Genomic DNA, 14,385 nt, shown 5'->3' on the forward strand with positions numbered 1-14,385 from the left:
TTTGCAGACTCGGGGGAATAGTTACTATCTGTGACCATCTATCTAATTTATAAACAATCTGTAGGACTCAAGCCTAATAGATTAAGAGTTGTCAAAATGGAACACTTAGATATTAATTATATCACTCCCTGAAAATTCCCCCAAGTCTCTGTGGATGCTATGCGTTCTCTGCCATCACAGGTCATGTAGAAACATGAGTTTTAACTGTTAGTAGTTTCATCTGGGTCCAATCCTTCATTATCTTAGATCTCATAAAGTAATTTTCAGCTGAGCACAGTATATGTAAAGTACTACCTTTCAGAACATTTTTACTTTCTTTGCAGAAGTGGTTTTGACTTTTCAAGATGCAAGGAAGTGGAGAAGCAGGTCAACTGTCACTAAGAAATGATGATTGGAGTAAGGAAACATTCTCCAGTTCATCTATTCTCTCAGGTTACAGGTTTTTTATCATTAATAAAGATTACTTAGCATTTACTGCCCCCTCCAAAAAGTATGTAAGCATTTTCTAATTATTTTTTGTAAGGATTGTCCTTATTGCACAATATAGTGTCCAATTAAAATACTCAGTCTAGTTCTGAAGCTTCTAGTTCTGACATAAATATACTCTGAACATCAGGCAGCAGAGAAATATATTAATGCCTTACTACTTTTAATGACTGAACTAATTTGTGTGCTGCTTTGTGTCATTAGTACAGTAGAGATATACCCTTAAAACTTTGTCTATACTGTGAATTTTAAATTGTAATTCCAGTATTGATCCTAATATGAGTTCCACCTGCAAACAAAATCCATTATACTGATGTTCTCTGCTATATAGGTTAAAATTACAGTTACCATCATCTGCCTGTTGCTAACACAACCAGTATCAGTGTGGATAGAGGCATAGATCCGTGCAAAGGCCCCAGTCAGAAAAACTTTTTCCACAGTCTCTTTACTGTGCTCAGAAAAAACAGACACATCCTTCCCCATGCCTCCAGACATGAGAAAATTCAAAGATTTTGTCAACATTTCTGTAGATTACTTGAAAAATTTTATCCTGAATGTTTGTTTTTCTCCCTGCAGTATATATTTGGGGGAATATTTTGTAAAGTTTGATTCATATTTGGAGTTCCTGATGAGAGCAAAAATACAAGGTAAGCTGGTCTGCATAAAGCTTCTTTGTCTTGCTTGCAGTGAAATGGCAATTTCAAATCTCTACTCTTTTTTTTTTCACTGAATTTTAAAAGACACAAATTACATTTCTTTTCCTGAAGTATTAGTAAAAGTTTCATTATATCTGTCCTTATTTCATTAATTAATTTAGAATGTTTTAGTCCTTCCCTATTTTAGTCCATTTAAAGTCAACATAATACTGCTTATCCAAACACTTTTAATACCAGACTGCCTTTTAATCTAAATATTAGTTACATTGCACTTGTGTAATGCAGCTTTCTATTACCCCAAACTTGAATCTGTCAAGGTTTATGCACTTGAAACATTGATGGCTAAGTTATTCTGTTCTCTAATCCATGCAGAATCAATGACACCATTCTACTTTGGATGGAGCTTTTTGGAACATCTAAGTGTTGAACAATCACTTTATAGTCCACAGCTTGCAATTAATTGTGTAGCCAGCACGTAAGGGATTCTTCATGGTGATCAAACCAAAGTGCATGTATATACATCAGTGAAGACTGGTAAATTACACCTTACTTTTCATATAAGCTCATGCTTCACTGGTTTTAGGAAAGTCATATAGTTGAACAAGAATCTAATTCAAATAATTTATTCTTACTGTTGCTCAATCTTTCTTTGAGATATCTCTTAAGTTACATTCAACAAACTTTCTAATTTGCTTTATCACAAAAAAAAAAAAGAGAAAAAATAATGTTTCCTTTGGAGTTATTGTGAGAATTACTCAATAGTGTAATCATAGTCAAAAAGGAGAATGCTAAGTATTTCTAGGTAATATTGGAAAAGACTGATGATTCCATTATCTGTTAAAAATATGCAAGAAATATGGTATTTTCAGAAAGTTGCTGGACATAGCATTCACTTAAATTAATAGGTTGGTGACAGAAATAGGACTTCAAACCTGTATTAAAAAGAGCTCAGTGTTTCCAGAGTATGTGCCCAATGATGTGAAGATATCTTCCCATTTTCTATTCAGAAATAATTGGTTTCTTTTTATTGTTAGGGGGTTTCTTTTTATTGTCAGGATAGATGTAGAAAGAATATTGTCAAGTAGCCACCAATATGAAAATCATATAGCAGAGCTCCGCTTCTGTTTTAGTAACGTATCTTATTTTTTTTTTTGTCAGAGAAAGAGATGAAGGTGTAGCAGTGTTTTCATACACTTGGCAATTTATTATGCTTGCATAAATATTTCATACATCAATCTCTTTCTAAAGGAAAAGTATGTTTTTCATTTCAAGTCTTGTAGTTTTCTCACAATTTCTTACTGCTAAATCTGACCAAAATTTAATTACTTGCTGAACATATACAAGAGAGGTGATTCACATTTTTCATTGTACATCAACGGTCATCAGGATGATCTCCTGGAGTTAGCACTGTATGTGCTAGTGGCCTTAATATCTAAAAGTAAAGTTATGAGTAAAGTTATTGCATTTTTTTATTAGGAATTGGGGTTGAATACTAACTGGAGAACAAAAGTATTAAATTTTTTTATAAAGAATGTAAAGAGAAGGAACATATTGCTTAAACTCTCTGCAGATAACCATGATATCCACAGATAGACTGTTGGCATATGTTTCAGTCACAGATATATTAATTTTAATAACCAACATAACCACGGCTTTTCCCACTCACACTCATTTATTTCAACAAGTACTCCAAGGACAACCACGGTGAAGCAGCCTAGGACAGGAGAGGAATTTCATTGCAAAGGAATGATGAGGACAGCTTCCATCACGTAGAATTTTTCATTGGCAGAGTAAGGTGTCTCCTTTGGTATTATCTGCAATTATCTTGTATTACCTCAAGGAATATACTTACATGCTTGCATTCCCTGCATACTAATACACATAATACCTGCAATGGCTTCCATAGAAAATTTCAACTTGGCAAGTAAATATCATCTTGGTGGCCCTGTGCTGGACTCTCTCCAGAAGTTCTCTGTCCCTCTTGTGCTGAGGAGCCCAGAACTGGACACAGTACTCGAGATGAGGCCACACCAGGGAAGAGTAGAGGGGCTCCAGATTAAAACTGACTACACTTATAGAGAGAAGCCACTCTTGTGTAAGTTGAGAAGAATAAACAATTGTGAATTCTGCTAAAGTGATGACAATTTTAACATATGTATACATTTTAAATACAAATATTACATATTTTATATATGTATAAATGTGGTTTATGTCCACATATTAATAGAATAATGTAGAAATATGTATTTAAATGCTTAAAATATCAAAACCTACACCAATTTATTTCCTGTGGTGATTTTTTTTCCAACTTCAGCAAAGTGACAGTTTTGGGGTTTTTTTTTATCAAATTCAGTGACAAGGTGATGATTTATCAGTCTTCAGCAAAGCAGTGCAGAACTTGAGCCTGAGATGTTCACACCCATTAAACCACTGTACTACCTAAGCTATCTCAGAACTTCCTGTTTCCATGGAAGTATTTATTATACACCACCACAAAATGACCCTGTTAGTTCTGATTGTATTCTGTTGCCAGCATTTCATCATCAGTCCATTAATACTTTGGCAGATAACCTTTAAAAATACTTTACAAATAAATATATGAAAGGCACAGGAGAAATTTCAAACTGACATCAGTATTTGTCAGCTGGTATCCCCTGGAATTCAGATGTTCACTGAATGTGATGTCCTTCACATTATTAGGTGTCTATGAAATGACAAGTCTTTATAAGACTGCCACCTACATACTTTCTCTAAAATGGGCAAATATACTAAGGATTTTTGGAATGCATTGTGACCTATTTTTGTTCCTTAATAGGTTCAAATATTTTAAGAACTCCATAAATTCCATTCAAGTCAGTGTACCTGGAAAAAAAGTTATAATACGGTTGTCATTGTTTACATTTCAGTGATAATTAATGGTCACTGGAGAAAGGAATTATGCATTAAAATCAAAAGGTGAAATTCACTCCAAAACAGAAATCCAGCACAGGAATTGGACAGTTCCTACCTCCTCCATGGTATTTCCTAAATGTGCTTATGGGAGTTCATGGGCTTGCTGGCGTCTGCATGTGTGGATTTCATCTGGTTTCATCGAAAGTATTCAAGTAACTTGCTTATGGCCAAGAATATCAGAGATTTCTCCACAGAAATAAAATAGGTTTTAATTTGAAATATAAATTCAGTGTCTATTTTTACATTCATTTTATGTTCTAATTATAGCAATCTAATTTTTAAACAACACATTCTGAGGTTTTGATAGTAAATTTCTGAGGAAACAGTACAAATTTGAATTATATACAGTTCTAACACAGTGAGCACTGCAACATTTCTATCATCTTTGAAACGGTAACAAAACGTAAACAGAGGTTTTTGAAATATGAGCATGAAGGTAATGAGATCAATAAATGTCAGCTAAAAAAATAATCACAACTGTAGAGACTCACTAACCTTTCTACAAATTCCAGAAATAATAGACTAGCTTGGATGAGGAATCTTTAACAATGAGAAACAGATATCAAAAAGGATTGCCTTTTTAGATAAATGAGAGAAAACAGTATTTTTTTTGCTGCTTTTCCCACTGTGGTCCTCACCAACACACTTCCCTTTGCACCTTTGAATTTTGAGAGCAAAGTGTACACATATGTAAACCTAGAGTTAAAATATGAATTATTACATAAAGTGCACCAAGAGATAATGGATTTCCAGACTGATGGCCTGTTCCTTCTCTCAGGCAGATAGTAATGTTGAAACATTCACTGACCTCTGTGTAAATTCCAAATACTTAATGCTACCAAGATTGGGTGATTTATGTTTTCTATATGTCAGTTATGCAAACCAAGAGCCTAAGTATTAATTAATTCAAGACAACAAACTGTGTGCTATGTTTTAATGCCCCATAGTAGAATCTAACTTCCATAAGCAAAAACATATTCTATATGTAGTGTGCCAGATTAAGTAATATTTGAAATGGTAATGTTGGGGTTTTTTATTGTTTGTTTGTTTGTTTTTTTAAATTAAAAGTACAAGAGGCTTGAACTTGAGGTGAAAATGGAAGGGAATAAAATATTTGGTCAAATCTATGCAGATAGGCAATAATACATTTTTATTTTAATTTTTCTGAAAGTATATTAGCATTTTATGAAGGACATGTAAAATGCACTAAAGATTTATCTATATAGCAAATTAATTTCAGGAAAATTGACTTTTTAAAAAAGAGGGGTAGAGATAATTTATCATCAAAGTTTTTGCTTTGAGTTTGGTTTTTTTTAATCAACCTTGACTGAACATTTTTGGATGTAGATAAGAAAAATGGATGGGCAGAGACTGAGAGCCAGTTATTAGAGTCCACTCAGTGTTTGCAGCATAATTTTTAAAATTATGATTTACAAATGGTAACACAGGCATATAACCAGATAGAGATATCAGTAGTTTACATTTCCTAATTCAAATGCTAATCTGAGGTAATAAATGCAAAAGGGCTCCATATAGAACATAGAAAGTATTACTGTATTACCATTACCTCTTATAATCAACAGTTTCTACATTCTGTTATTCTGTATATCCTGTTGAAATGAAAGGAATTGATGAACTAGGATGTTACCTTTGAAATTCTTTAATTCCACACACATACATTTTCCCCCTTTGCCTTATTTCAAATTAATCTTAAGCTTCACATAAAACATTATGTGAACATAATATTCACATATGTATATGTAGGTATAACATTTTTTATACATAATATTTTACATATATATATATATATAAACATTTTACAGGACTGGAAAGTAGCTCACTAGGTCAGCAGCTAATGTACAACCCAACGTCAAACAGCAAATTTACATTATGATACTATTTTATTTTTGACACAGAGCTAAATAAATTAATATTTTGAAAGCTGGTTTTTGAGGGACACTCCAGGAGTACCATCTAGATTTAAAACCAGTTTGGTTGACTAGGACTTAGTGTAAACATGCTGCATCACCAGGAAAAACTGAAAGAAGAAATGTAGACAGGAGCTTCTCTCGTGCAGTCACCCATGGCTGTGGGAGCAGCCGTGGGCATGTGAGTGGACATGATGACTCATAAGACTGCGTAGCTTTGGAAATTGCCTCTATGTTAAGAGTGTATGTTTGTGGATGACACAGGAGCACTCCAAAGTCAACAGCAGTTGCTGGAAACATGCTGAATCCAGATAAGGAAGAAGCTTTCAGCTTTCAGAAATACAGGCAAGGTACATGCCAGTTAAAATGCTATTATTTTTCTTCCATCTCCTCACAACATCAAAGCTCAAGTAGGAGCTGTGTACTTGGGGACAATGATATGCAGCTACTGATAGAAAGCTATGTTTAAGGATAAAAATATTTTCAGCCTATGAATTTGAAAGAAATGAGTTTAAATCAAATAAATTTTTGCCTGTAAAGACTCTGCTGTGGCACACACCTCCTCATATAGGATTATTCAGAGTAGTCTGAAGTAAAGCTGACTGCAGTGAGCCATGGAAGGATCTTACAAGTCACAGAGCAGTAGAATGGCAGATGAAACTTAGTGTCAATGAACACAAAACAAAATGTGTATGAAAAAATAGCTCAAACTACACATCCAAGATGTTGGTTAATTACCTATTGCCACTCAAGGAAGAAATGTTAAAGTTCCTGGACAGGATTATCCAAAAGTGCTGGCTCATTGCACAGCAACAGTCAAAACTGACAGTCAAATGTTAGGAATCACTAGGAAAGCAATGAAGAACAAACTAGAAACCTTTCAACATACTGATTTAAAAGCAAAGGTGAAGTAGACTGGGACTAGAGAAGTAGAAATGCTGCACAAGCTGAGCTGTGAATTACTCTCCAATTTCTCAGTATGCAAGAAGTCTGATAAAAACATGAGGAAAAAAGCTTAAAAAAAAAATCAAAGTTTCTTTGCGCAGTTTGTCATCCGATTATGAAGTAATTGCTATGAGAAGTTTGTCAGAAAAAGACATAAATGGTCTCAGTTCCTTTCTACTGAAGAGAAAGGTTGAAATGTACATACATATTAAAGAGTCCCTAAACTACTGATTTACTAGTGACAATAGTTCATAGGAGAGCAAGGACAAGTTTAGAGTTTCTTGGTTTATGGAATTTTTCTCTGCTGACCGCTGACAGAGAGAAGACATTGAACATCTCAGCAGAGAAATTTTTATGTTCTTAAATTACAATGCAGTTATAATTCCTGATCCAGATGATGTGCTACTCCTCATTTAAGTCCTGGTTAGAATTTCCATTCAACGTGAATGGAAAAAATAGTGGAAACCACATGAAGTTCAACAGTGACAAAATCAGGCTCCTGCAGACAGGATACAGTAACCCCATAGAATAACACACATTGGAGACCAACAGTCTGAAAAGGAGCTCTCCAGAAAAGAACTTGTGGGTCATAGAGAAGAAAGCTGAATGAAGTCAGCAGTGTATCTGTGGCAATGAGGTTAACAACACACTTTGTGCTAGTAAGATTGTAGGCAACAGACCAATAGATGTGATTTGTTTCTTCTACTTGGCACTTGTGAGACCACACCTGGGTACTGTGCTTAGTTTTGAGCTGACCAGAATAAGCAAGAATTTAATATACTGAAGTAAATCCAAGACAATTATGGAATTTCACACTGGACACAGAGAGGAAGCTGGGTGTATTGATGCTAAATATCTGGAGTTATCCTTTAAAACAAGAATACTGCTGCAATATTAGGATAGAAAGTGGGAGGAACTTCATGTTCAGCATCTAGCTGACTTGCTTGCTAAATGTCTCTCTTTCTACATTCACAGCACACCACATCTTAGTGACAGAAAACCAGAAAGAGTAATGGAAACAAAGAAGAAAGAATTATGCACTTTAAAATTAGATTTACATCTGATAGCCCAGTATAGGTATTTGAGCTGTGTTTGGTGGCTACTAAGAGTGCAGACAAGAATTAGGCACTGGCTTGGTTTTGGACAGTACCAGTCACAAAGAATCTTTTGGAGGCTTGAAACATACTTCTCTTTTCAGAATAAATCTATCCAAATTATAAAATTTAACTTCAAATCCAAGATACAGACACTCAACACACACACATGTGTGGGTGTTTATGCACCTTGTCAACAATGGCAATGGAAAAATTCTGCTTTAATGATTTAGCATCAAGAAAAACCCTTTACAATTGCAATGGAATGATGATAATTGAAAGCTTCCTCCATGACAAAATCAATGAAAAAATACTGCTATAAATTGATACCATTATTTCTACTTCATAGAAGCACAGTACCTCTCAGACTCCCTAGCAGAAGACAAGGCTCTCCTGCTGTCAACCTCTAGGAAAGAAAATTTATTCATGGACAAAGAGGACTGTCCCAGATGACAAGTGCAATACGAAGACAGAGATAAATCACACAAAAAAATCCCAGAAAAACCTGGAGTCAAGTTCAGATCTGGATAGATCTATATTATTTAAATTTTTGCAGATGTACTTTTTGTCTAAGAGCATTACGGAAAATCTATTTCTGAAGTCCACAAGACAAAGGTACTGTAACTCAGAGTCATTCATTAGGTGATCAGGAAAATGGTGGGTACTATACAATGTGCACTGTAAAATTTTATCGATATATTTAAGAAAGTAATAAAAAAGTTGTATACAACTGTGCCATATTATCTTATTAATTTATTTTAAGCAAACTGTGCAACAGCGTGGTCTTTGAACTAACATTATTTCAAAATGCAGCAGCTTCAAATTTGCATTTGAATTACTAGCTGTTGCAGACACTATTCTAAATTGCATATCCATTGCAGGTGGAGATGGTTGATAATGTAAGTTCTCCAAAAACATAAAAAGTGATGATTTCCAGAGTCAGATGGATCTTCTTGGACATATCCTGAAATTATAATTCCCTAAATTGAGCCTTTTGGAGCTTGGTACCAACTAAAAGAGTTACTAAAGGATCTTTTTTTGTCTGTAACAAATACAGGTCAGATAGTTCTCACAGTCACCCATCCTTACTGAAATGGGAAGATGTAAGATTGTGCTTGCCACCAAAAGGCTTTGAAATCACTTTTTTTTTGATCTTGAAAAACATTTCTCCTTTCAGATTAAATCTGTCCAAATTAAGAAATTTAGCTTTAAATCCAATATACAGACAAACACACACTATGATCATACTTGTAATAAATGTTGCTGAAGCAGAAGCAAATAAGGGAGCCTTCATTTGGGCTTTCCGCACAAGCACAGCAGATCATTGAGATGCACTGTTCCTCTCCTCCAAAAGCTTTGTCTTATGAATCTGCATTAATCTTGTCCTGTGTTTTTCTCATCTTTTATTTCAAACTTCAAAGGGAAAAGAGTAAACATTTTTTTCTACTGCTCCATTTTTTCCCCTCATATGTTCCTTGCTACTGGATGTTTTGCTCTTTCAAGGAGAATTTGAAACATAAGTGAAGTTGGTTGGCCCAGGTTACACTACAGTTGTACTGAAATGGAAACAATCAGAATGGAGAGACTACTAAATTGTGATAGTTTCGTACCAGTTGGGTACTTTTGATGTTCAGCAAAGCTATGTTTGTATTGAACAAATATGACAATACAGAGATGCAAACTCTTTAGATGTGCCCCTAAGTGGACACTCTCTCCAGGTCTCTCTATGCAAATGCTGCCTTCATATACACATCACCCCTTTGCTGCTTGGAGCAACCACATCCCATGCCTTAATTTAAATGGATTAAGATTCAAAATCTCAAAACATGTTGACATGCCCCTAGTGTAAAATAAGTTAGATTTCCATAGCAAGAAAAGCCAAAGAAACAATGTATGAGGAGGAACTGTGTTACAGTTGTAGACATCTGAAGACAGAAAAGTTATTGTATATCTTCATAAGTGAGAATGAATTAAGTTTGAAGTTCTTAAAAGAATTCTTATTGTATATGAGAAACTAGTGAATGCTGAAGGTCTTTAGAAAATAAGTAGACATAATAGGTTGGAGTTATATTTGATGTATCATTATAGAACTGCTATGGGATCATTTTAGCTTTCAATTAATTCTTAAAAATGTGAAGTAAATTGCCAGAGATGTATAGCAGACAAAACTCGAGTGGTCAGGAAATAAAAAAGTAAAAATGTATCAGAGATTTAAATTGTAATACATCTAGTATTCAAAGTGACACATTGTTATTGAGCAAGCTTGGAACTTCCCTCATATCATAAATAATTTTGTTTTTTCTCCTATTTCCAAAAATTTTAGAAAAGACATCAGAAAACATTTATCAGAAATCAGAAAACATTTATACCCTGTGAGTTTCGAAATGAAATTCTGCAGACTTCATTTCTATCACAACAAAACATTTCACTCAAAATGCATTCTGACATATAGAATAATTTTGTAATTTACAAATGTTTTAAAAATAACTTAATGAGGCTGAATCTGCTTTCAATAATTTAAAAAAATATTTCCAAAGAATTACCAAACTTAGCCAGAAAAGTTTACAATCAAGTGCTTCCAATCTCTCTTTAAAATTACAAACCACAGTTAACAGCAAAATTAATAAACATTAAAAACAGATTAACATATGTTGCTTTATGACAAAAGGACATTCTTCATCATAGCTGATTTTTACTCAGTACATTACCAATATTGCTGCGTATTTTTCAGAAAGTAGTTGTCAGAGCTCTTTTTTTGTTGTTTAGAAGAAAGCACAAAACTTAACAAATTTTGATGTAAAGATATTTGCCGTGATTCCTCATCTAAAACTGATAGCAAATTAATGGATTTATTGTAGTGAAGCAGGGCATATTTTGTGTCAGAAGAAATCCTTGGCAAAGACAAAGATGCCAGTTGTTCAGGTGCTGAATATAACCACTGTGTCTTCCCAAAGTCTTCTTGGTTTATACAGATTCTCCTCACCATTCAGTTGTTTAATAGAGCGAAGAAGTCCACTCCTGCAGCAGCTGCTCAGGACAGACATGCATTGTGATGAAGTAAGAGCTCCTTCAAATAATATTAGGATCTTCTTAAAAAGACCTGTCTAATTTGGAGGCAAATCTTGGGGTTTTTTGTGACTGTGATTCTGTCAGTATCATGACATAAAGTAATTTACTGCTTTTGTGTTCTGCAATTGAGTGGTGGACAAAAATACCCGTGGTCAGTTACAGACATGGCAAATAGTTTGTTAATCCAGTCACTTGAGAATTATTTCATCATATTCATGGGCACAGGTATATAGTTGAGAAGAAACTACTATGGGTTGATTATTCCCATGAAATAGATACTGTGTATTTTTAACATCAAGATTTTCATGTATTCTAAATTGAGAGTTATATTACTTAAATTCTACTGATTAAGTTAAAATGTTATACAATTAGGGGAAGACAAGTTCTTCAGATTTATTTATATCCTACCTGATGCAAATGTGAATATTCTTCTATTCCACATAGATATGCAATCACTTCCTTGGAATCAACACTGGCTCACTTTCAGGACAGTGAAAATTATTAGACAGAAAATTGGAGCAGCAGCCTACCTGTAAATTGATTTTTGATGTGATACACACATTTTAATAGTGAACTGAAAAAATGTTTAATTTGTGTGGGGATGTTATATCTTTTAAAAATGAATTTTGTCCAAAGCAAAACAAATAATTTTGTTTGGGAAAGGTGACAATGAAATAGTATGTATTATATCACATTTTAAAAAAATATACATATATTCCCCTTTTTGCTGAAAATACTTGCTATGTTCAACACAAATGTTTGTACTGTGTTGGCAAACTCAAGTTATTTCATCAGACGTAATCCAAAATAGAATGATAGAACCTGTAGATTTTTTTTTACTGATTTCTTTTTTATTATTGGTGCACAGTTGTGCAAACTTGAGACAGTTAAAAATATCATGTCACTGATTTTTTTATCAAGTGGTAAATGTCAAGAGATTTACGTCTTGGTCTGTAAATAAAGTATTCTCTTTACCACAGCTCTGAAAAAATACAATTCAGGTATCATCCATTTCTTCTGATGCACCACTGAAAAAGATATGACATCACTCACTTTTCATTTAAGTGGGATAAGAAAGATTTGGTAAAAGTCTAAATTCTGTTTTGGTTACAGTGAAGAATTAACATGGGAATAGAGTGAACATGAAACTAGCATTTAGCATAAGAAAATTCTGTTCATTCCTGCAAAATAAATAAAAAGTATTGTTGATAATTCAACCTGGGAGATAATACGGGAAGGATTTTGATTCAGTAAACACTTTGAAAGTTTGTTACTTAGAATGCTGGGTCTAAAATCCAAAAACTGATATTAAAATTGCTTATTGAAGAAGCAAGGCCCAAAGCACACAAGATTACACGGGAAAAGTGCAGGACACATTTAGAGTCTTTAGTGTCCCAGAGCTAGGGCTGAGAGCACCTAGAAAAGCACTGTGCAGACCCTTCAGCACTGCCCCCCATGGAAACATGTTACATGTGAATGACTGCTTTGATAAGCTGAACATACGCTCTAAGGGAAGGTGCCACGGTTCTCGTGAACTCACCAACTGCAAATCAACAAATTCCAAGACACTATTTGAAGTCTTATTGTTGCAGACCTTAATATAATTAGCATTTGTGCAGCTCCTTGGACAAAAATATGCTAAACACCATTTCAAGAACACAGGGCATTATTGTTTATAAAGGTTGTTAATTTTTGTGGTACTTAAGGAAGTGTTTTAGCACAAAAGCAACTGTGAAGTAATAAATTTTTTCTTTGGTACATTTGCTAAGTCTTAATGTTACTATGTTTACTACCAAAATGACCAAAGCCCTTGCCAAGAGCAGGTTGCTACTGTCTTACGGTGTTCAACAACAGTTTGATTGTGAAGATTAGATTTTACTTTACTCAAATTGACAGTAAAGTATCATTATGCAGTGGATGTGGATTTATTTACACTTTATAAAAAGCTTTTAAAATTAAGTGGTTGTTCATAGTATGCAGGAGTATTTGGAGGATTTAGAAGGTAGTGTACTAATACAGATGAGAGATGTAGAGAGTGGTTTTTTTGGTTGGTTTTTTTTTCTGAAATTGAAGTGGTTCTTTTGCAGAAATAGTTTTGCCTTATTGAATCATGAGACACTATCTTGGCTTAAATTAGGGAACAATATCAGGAAGCCTTCTGCCTGAAGAATTCCTGTGTAATATCACAGGAGGATTTTTTACTTGGTGATTGTGATAGGACTTCAGATTGCTTCTTTTTTTTTTTTTTTTCACAGTACACCATTTCAATTTCTACACATATTCAATCAGTCACTTGAAAAGATATATTTTTATCAGCTAAAGAAGTAGAAATCCCAAAGGTAATCAGATATCTCTTTAGTCTGTTTCCTTCAATTCCATGAGGTACAAAACATGAATATGAATATTAATGGGATTAAAGTGGCTTTTGCACATGCTATGCAAAACTGGAAAATCAAGGGCAGAAGCATTATATGTGATTCCTCCTGCACAGAAAAGGAATGACATTAAAGACAGAAGCTCCAGAATAAAGAAATAAATTTAACAGGGGAATAGGCTGCACTGAAAAGAGACTGAAAACTGTTTGATTTAAGCAGAGACCCTGAGGAATTGTCCTGAAGTGTTATTGGGTAATTGTCGGTACCTTTTGTTAAGCAACGTGCAAATTACTAGATGATGCTTTATAGTAAATACAGTAAATGATAATTTTCCATTCGTAGTATAGTGCTATAAACACAATTCAGTCAAAGCTCAGAGCTTCACTGTGCCCTGCCGTGTCCCAGAGTAACAGCTTCCAAGGCATCTCTTGCTTATGTGTATCCCCTTCCAGCTCCAAGAAGGAAGCATATAGTTCAATGACAAAGAAAGGAAAAGAAGTAAAGCAACAAAATTAAATAAAAAAGTGGTTAAGTACAAATAATATGTCAAAGATCCAGGCTTGTTCATCTGCCTTGTATACACAGGTAGTACAGTCCTCCAAGGCTATTTTAGAGCTATTATCCACCACTAAAATGCAGAATGAAACCTGCATGTTTGCAAAGGCAGAGCCAGTGGAGTATAAACTTATTTACTCTGTACGTCACTATGAACAGACTCCCTCAATTCAAAGAATCTTCATGGCAGAGACCAAAAAGAATACCAGCTCTCCAAATCTCATGGTAAAAATGTGAGAATTGGCAAATAAAAGAAAAGGGGCAAAGGAGAAAACCATAGTCTTCTTCAGTTATTTCACTGTTTAAGAGGGAAGTCTTGACTGAA

The sequence above is a fragment of the Colius striatus genome, chromosome 5 (assembly GCF_028858725.1).
Source record: "Colius striatus isolate bColStr4 chromosome 5, bColStr4.1.hap1, whole genome shotgun sequence".
NCBI lineage: Eukaryota > Metazoa > Chordata > Aves > Coliiformes > Coliidae > Colius > Colius striatus.